Here is a 7,160-nt window from a genome sequence, read left to right as displayed (position 1 = left end):
CTCTTACTAGTGACAGTTCATGCAATCACCAAGGGTTGGATACGACTGAACGGATATATATGTGTCTGTGTATTTTAATTATTATTGTCACAGGTGTATATTTAGTGCCGCCATCCCACTGAGTCGTGCCACCACTCTGCAGGCCACACAACAGGATCTGCCGGGCTGCCAAGTAGAGCAGGAAGGGAAGTCACATGGCCAAGCAAGACATCTCCCGCATGCGCAATGGAACCTATTCCCGATCCGTCCAGGGCTCCCAGTATGGCCGCTTCCTGGGTTGGGCTGGGCATGCGCCGAGCTGTGGCATTAGTGATGGTGGGGGAGTGATCGGCTCGCAGTACGCAGGCAGCGGGTGTAAGACGCATCAACACAGGCAGGACGGAGGAAGCAGGCCCCGGGCTGGTGATCAGCAGAGATCGGTGCTTCAGAGCGGCCTTATCAGGTGGGAGGACAGCCCTCTGCCTTGTGTTGTGTATGTGAGGTGTGTGCTCCTTGTATAACACTGCGGGTATAACACCCCCCCTGAGAGGACAGAACTTTCCTGCCTGTGTACCCTGAGGGGAGCTGACTACAGCCCGGAGCGGGTGTGTGTTCACAGGTGGGGGTCATTGAGGAGAGAGGAGCCGGGCCTGACACCAGACACAGCACAGGGGGGGACTGTGTATGATGGATGTCTGCCCCCTCCACTATGAGGAGGATGGCTGTGTTATGACAGCATGTCCACAGCTGACCTCTCTCTCCAGTGTGCTGTCTGCCTGCCTACTAGTGACCGTCTGCATCAGGGGAGCCCAGCTGCTCCATGATTAGATGTAAGAACCCCGGCAGGGGATCCCCCATTAGCTGCAAGAGGCAACCCCACTGAAAGCCATGGGAGAATGCTGGCTTCTGCAGCTCAGTGCGCCCATTTGCAGGTAATCGCTCTTGCAGTGATCACAAGCGAAAGATCGGCCCTGTGTGTGTCCAGAGACAGCCACTTGCATGTGGTCGCTGCATGAATGTTTACAATGCCAGTGCTGCGATTAGCTTTGTGAAGTGGTATCCTCACATTGTTTTCAATGGGGATGGTACTTGCTGCTGATCATGGGATCCCCCACTGGGGTTCTTGAATCTAGCTGTGGTGCAGCATATGTTCCCTAAGGGCCCATTCACATACATCCACATAGGCCATTTTTACAGGCTTTGGTCTTTTTTTTTTTTTTCTTGCCTGTTAGAGTGTTGCTATACCCATGACCCTGCATTCACTATCAAGTCTCCCACAGTACACCAAATACGGTAATTTGACTATTTTAGTAAATATAAACTGCTAAATACCTTTTCCTAAGAAAAAAAAAGCTCTCTAGCAATACACACCAAACTGAGCATGTGCAGAGTTACTCCACGATGTGTCCTATTAAGAGATAAGAGGGGGGCACTGGAGGAAGGGGAGGATCAGAGAAGTCAGGATCAAACAGTGTTTTTACACAATGCAGAGGATTAACTCCTTAGGTTCCACAATGAGAACAAGCATGCTTTACTGCATATACAGACTGATTATACTGTTGTGGGTTTAGTAACACTAATTAAATTGTTACTAAACCCCGGACCCTGCATTCACTATATCTGGTCTCACACAGAACATGGATATGCAACTATTTTAGTAAATATAAACTGCTAAATACCTTTTCTCATCAGCAGTTAGAGCAGTCTTGTGACTTCTATCAGTGTTCAACAGAGCACATGTCAAAGCTTGTAGGAGTTTTCATTCTGCTCTAGGAGGATGCAGAACCCCTGACCTCTGTCTGGACAGTTCTGATTGGCCCTGTGCTGATCACATGCACTCTTCCAAGAAAAAAAAAAGCTCTCTAGCAATATACACCAAACTGAGCATGTGCAGAGTGACTCTGCACAATATGTCCTATTAGGAGATAAGAGGGGGGGGGGGGCCACTGGAAGAAGGGGAGGATCAGAGAAGTCAGGATCAAACAGCGGTTTTACACAATGCAGAGGATTAATTCTTTAGGCTCCACAATGAGAAGAACAAGCATGCTTTACTGCATATACAGACTGATTATACTGTTGTGGGTTTAGTAACATTAATTAAAGTGTTACTAAACCCAGGACCCTGCATTCACTATATCTGGTCTCCCACAGTACACACAACATGGATATGCAATTCTTTTAGTAAATATAAACTGCTAAATACCTTTTCTCATTAGCAGTTAGAGCAGTCTTGTGACTTCTATCAGTGTCCAGCAAAGCACTGGTTAATCTTGTAGGAGGAGTTTCATTCTCCTCTGACTGTCCTATAAGGCTGCATGACACCTGACCCTCTGTCCTAACAGTGCTGATTGGCTCTGTGCTGATCACATGCACCCTCCCAAAGAAAAAAAAAACCTCTCTAGCAATACACACAAACAGCATGTGCAGAGTGACTCCTAGAGTTCTGTACTATCAGCAGATGGATTGGGGACAGTAGAAGAAGGGGAGGAACAGAGAAGTCAGGATCGAACAGCCTTTTTTTTTTTTTCTTTTACACATTGCAGAGGATTAACCCCTTAGGTTCCACAGTGAGTATAGCAAGCGTGCTTTACTGCATATACAGACTGATTTTACTGCTGTGGGTTTAGTAACAACTTAACACACCTCTATGTTAGCCTATGTGTCCAGGCACGTGCAGGCATATTAGAAGAGGGGCGTTTACACACAGAAAAAAAAACATTACCAGCACATTCAGGAAAGGAGCAATTCCACAGAGAAAAGGGTTGATGCGGCTAAATTCTAGGTGCTTTTTGTACTTGAGCATCTATTCATTCCAATGAACAGAATACATTATTCTGTCCAATTAAATCCATAAACGCTCAAACACTTGACATGCCTAACTGTGCGTGTAAAATACAGCATTAGGTGCGTTTTTTTTGTTTTTTTTCAGAATTTTGTCTCTTGCCAGGAGAAAGGCGTTCAGGGAAGCCGAGAAAACCCTTGCTTGCACCTAATTCATGCAAACATTTGCACCAGTCTCAGTAAGCCAACACTTGCAACAAATTCAGGTAGTTCTTACTTCTGCTACCCTAAGCACTTGTTCACACTATTACATGTGCTTTTCCACGCCACACGTAAAGACGCCGCTTTCTGCAGATGCTTGCAGGTGCCATTGATTTTAATGGCACACTCACGCATTTAGCAACTGTGGGTGCGTTTGCGTGCCACCAAAACATGTGGTACCTTAATGCCATGCAGTTTGGTGTGGCACATTTTTAAAAATCATGCCTGCTGCACTCTTTGCACATTGGACAGCCTATTGAAATGGGCTTAAAATGAATGGACTGTCCAAAACGCACGACATGGGAACACACAGGCTTGTGCAAAGAAATGCATGCGCACTTTCGGATGCATCTTATGTTGTAGACAAGCCCTAAAGTCTGCAATACTTACCTCTCCGTCAGGGGTCCAAGATCCTTTGCCTGCATATTTTTCCTGGCTTTTTCTGGGTGCAGCTATCTTCATTGGTCAGTGCGGGATGTTGTCACCCTTGCACATGCACAGGAGTGCAGTCACCCCAGCACACAGGATCTGTGCCAGAAATGTAAACTGATCTGTGCAGCTTAGCGCAGGGCTTGAAATTTCCACTCGCATGCTCACCAATGGTGAGTGGAAATTATGATGGGGCGAGTGTGTCCCCCACGTCCGTCTTGCTGAGCAGGCTTGGAGCTCAGGCCGGATCTGTCATTGGCACTGGGAGCCGTCAGACTGCTCAATAGCTGAGTGCAGTGAAAGCAAAGGAAGGAGTGTGTGCTGTGCTCTCTGCCTCCCCCTAGAGTGCAGTACCTGGCTCTGTGAGTGAACAACGGAGTACTGAAACTTTTTATGGGGGTGTGTGTATGCATGTATAATTGTACATGTGTGTATCTGTACATGTATCTGCGTATATGTACGTGTGTGTATGTACATGTGTCTGTATGTATGTACATGTGTCTGTGCGTCTATTTCTGTGTATGTACATGTATCTGTGTGTATGGTTGTCTGTACGTGCCTGTGTGTGTGTATACATGTGTCTGTATTTGTGTGTGTGTGTGTGTACATGTGTCTCTGTGCGTGTGTATGTACATGTCTGTGTGTGTTTGTTGGAGGCGAGTAACTCTTAGGCCTAGGTAGTAGCTTAGGACTTGAAATTTTAAGCCCTGGCTTAGCGTACATTGTAAGGAAGACCGTGAGCAAGCATGTAAACATATTGTATTGCAGAACTAACATTGTATGTGATACATGTAGACATGCTGCATTTTACTGCAGCACACAGGTAGACACCGCATGTCACCATACAGCAGTGCAATGCACCAACACTGCTCTGTGGATACATGAATGAAGTGTCACTTTGTGCATTTCAAGCAAAGTTAAAGAGAAAAAGGAAACCATAATGCACTGAAACACGCATCACATCACCCGCCACCACAGCTCCCTGCAGCCCAGCTGGCAGTGTGAATGAGCACTAAGAGTTACCACTTTACCTGTTTCCCGTCCACCCTATAGCAGATATACTGCTACAGGGCGGCACGGGAGCGCAAAATCACAGATATATACGTGATTTTACATTTCCGGGTAGGGGGCACAGCTTTTGCGGCTGTCAATCACCGGGTCCCAGCCAAGCATCTCCGACGAGGGGGGAGAACTGTTGGTAAACAAAACCGTTCTCCTCCCTGTTAGCTCGTGCACACTGCTTTGCATGACTGTGAACAGCACAGCCATGCAGAGCAGTGTGCTTACAGTGAAACACTAACACGCAGCCCCTAGTAAAACAACACACAGTTAACCCTTTGATCACCCCACATGATAATCCCTTCCTGCCCAGAGTCATTAGTACAATGTCAGTTCTTTTTATTAGCACTGATCACTGTATTGGTGTCACTGGGGATGTCAGTGACACCAAGTCAGTTCCCCCCAATGTCTAAATGCCCGTCGCAGTCCCACTTTAAGTCGCTGATTGCCGCCATTACTAGTAAAAATAACATTTTTAAAAATCCCAGTATATATACCACCATTTTTTAACTCTATAACATTCATGTAAACCAATTAATTTACACGTATTGGGATTTTTTAAGCAAAGACATGTAGCAGAATACATTTTGGCCTAAATTTATGGCGAAATTTGATTTTTCAAATTTTTTTACTGGACATGTTTAATAGCAAAATGTCAAAAATACAGTTTTTTTTCCCCTCAAAATTGTCTTTTTTTTTTCTAATAACGCAAAAAAAAGCACAGGCAATCAAATACCACTGAAAGAAAGTTCAATTCGTGGGAAAAAGGCCGTAAATTTTATTTGGGTGCAGTGTTGCATGACTGCGCAATTGTCAGTTAAAGTAACACAGCGCCTGGTCAGGAAGGGAGGTAAATCCTCTGGATGGTAAGTGGTTAAGAACATGTTGCTATGACATAAACCGATTCTTACAGCAGAACTAAGCCAAAAGACTTCCATTGTATGCATGCTGTGAATAACTGTCACAGTTGCTTTAATCAAACCGAACCAAGCCTTTAAATGGCTGGTGTGATAACCGATCACATGTGTAGCATCATGGCACCTACAGATCAAACAGAGAGGGTTTAGTTCCAGTTTAAATAATTACTGGCAGTTCTCCAATAAGTAAAATGGAAGTAATTAAGACTGGCTTTGAGCTTGTGTACGCAGGTAGGCCAGTGCTCAGCATGGACCATGTCTGTGCTGCAAAGTTGTCATGTATGTGACCCTGCACAGGATTCTATCCCTGTCTCAATGAGCTGTCATCTGGGAGATTCTGTGGGTAAAAGCTGAATGTAAACAAAGAGGCAAGAAATAGTGGTAACGTTCTTACTCAAATATGGCAATGTCCATATTGACAAATGACAGGTCAGAGGGGAATATTTACCTGAAGCCTGATGGGGAACTAGTCGCTACAGCTCCTGTTAGGTAGGCAGAGCCTGGAGGGGAACTGAGACACTGGTTCCCCAGCAGGTCCACCTTGCTTTTGACTGACAATGGGTGGCAGTGCGCGGAATTGAAAGCCACTGTTGGATTGACACTGCACTGTCAGTCAAAAGCAAGGCAGACCTGATGTTGGGACCTAGTCTTGGTTCCCCATCAGGCTCTGCCCACCCCCACTACAGAACCCCTGCCATGTGCCTGTCAGTGTGATTGGTTCAGTGGCTGGGGAGGGAACACACTGAGGAAGCAATGTCCAGTATGACAGATCTGTGTACCTCTTCCTGAGAGGTATATGAATCTGGTGCAAACACTGATCACTTTGGTGTGGCAGGCCAAAGGAATTCTATAACACTATGAATCCCCCCCGTGTTCCTTCTATGTTTGGTTCTCCACTTATGAATAGGTAGCATAGGGACACCCACATCAAAAACTATTCGGGGAAGTATACGTGTCCCAGTTCTGTTATGGCCTATTCACAGCATATCATTTGAGGAACTTTACTCATCAGTATACTGTAGTTCTAAGGTGTGCATATGTTCTTATCATGCCTTTCCCAACATATAGACCAGGCAATTTGTGTTATGTCTTAATCAGTGCATTACCTTGTAGGAACACATTTCACCGCTCCTAAACAATGCACACCAGCAGGTGCGTATCATATAGAGTATCCCGCCTGCCCCCTGGTGTGAGTGGGCCTTTGTGGTGTGTAGGTGATGCTGAGATTCCATACATTCAGGAGCGGTGACATCCTAAAAAGCAGATGACAGCCTATGGATTACACTTAGCCTGCTCCCACTGGCTGTACCCATCTATGTGGTGACAGGACTGGAAAGTCCATAGAGAACCCCCATTCTGTTCTGAGTGTGCACTCCCAGCACAGTGACCGGGCTGTCATGGACAGCTCCCAGTCATTGTTTACAATCAGGAGCTCCCTTAGGCAGCAACGGTGAGGGCTTAACGTTGGTGTCCTTTATATAGACACTGTTGTATCCTAATTGTATATGCATTCTAGCACCGGTGTATCTTTATATTACATATATCATAGTCACTCTTAGTGCCTTTGCTGGATTAAATCTTTAATTTAGGCACCACTAGGACCTTCAGCATCTGATCCTTCAGGGTGAATAGCTACAGGGACAGCCACTAGTGGTGTAGATGGGAGGCATGGAACCACAACTAGTAGAAACCGGTATCTGACATGCTTTTAGGTCTCATGCACATTGGTCTGCT

At 45.8% G+C, this 7,160-nt stretch overlaps 1 protein-coding gene across 1 annotated transcript in view; it reads left to right on the top strand.

The window, feature by feature from the left end:
• The first annotated feature begins 260 nt into the window (after window positions 1-260).
• The window catches only part of CLOCK (clock circadian regulator), a 144,884-nt gene continuing 137,984 nt past the window's right edge, over window positions 261-7,160 (top strand). Inside the window, exon 1 of the mRNA XM_089669267.1 lies at window positions 261-442. The gene's annotated coding sequence lies outside the window, so the exon portion shown is untranslated. The remainder of the gene's footprint in view (window positions 443-7,160) is intronic.

Source organism: Staurois parvus, unplaced genomic scaffold, assembly GCF_062004578.1.
Source record: "Staurois parvus isolate SC_StPar_1 unplaced genomic scaffold, SC_StPar_1.0 ptg000071l, whole genome shotgun sequence".
Taxonomy (NCBI): Eukaryota; Metazoa; Chordata; class Amphibia; order Anura; family Ranidae; genus Staurois; species Staurois parvus.
Note: the sequence above shows the minus strand (reverse complement) of the source record. Positions and strands in the feature narration are given on the sequence as shown.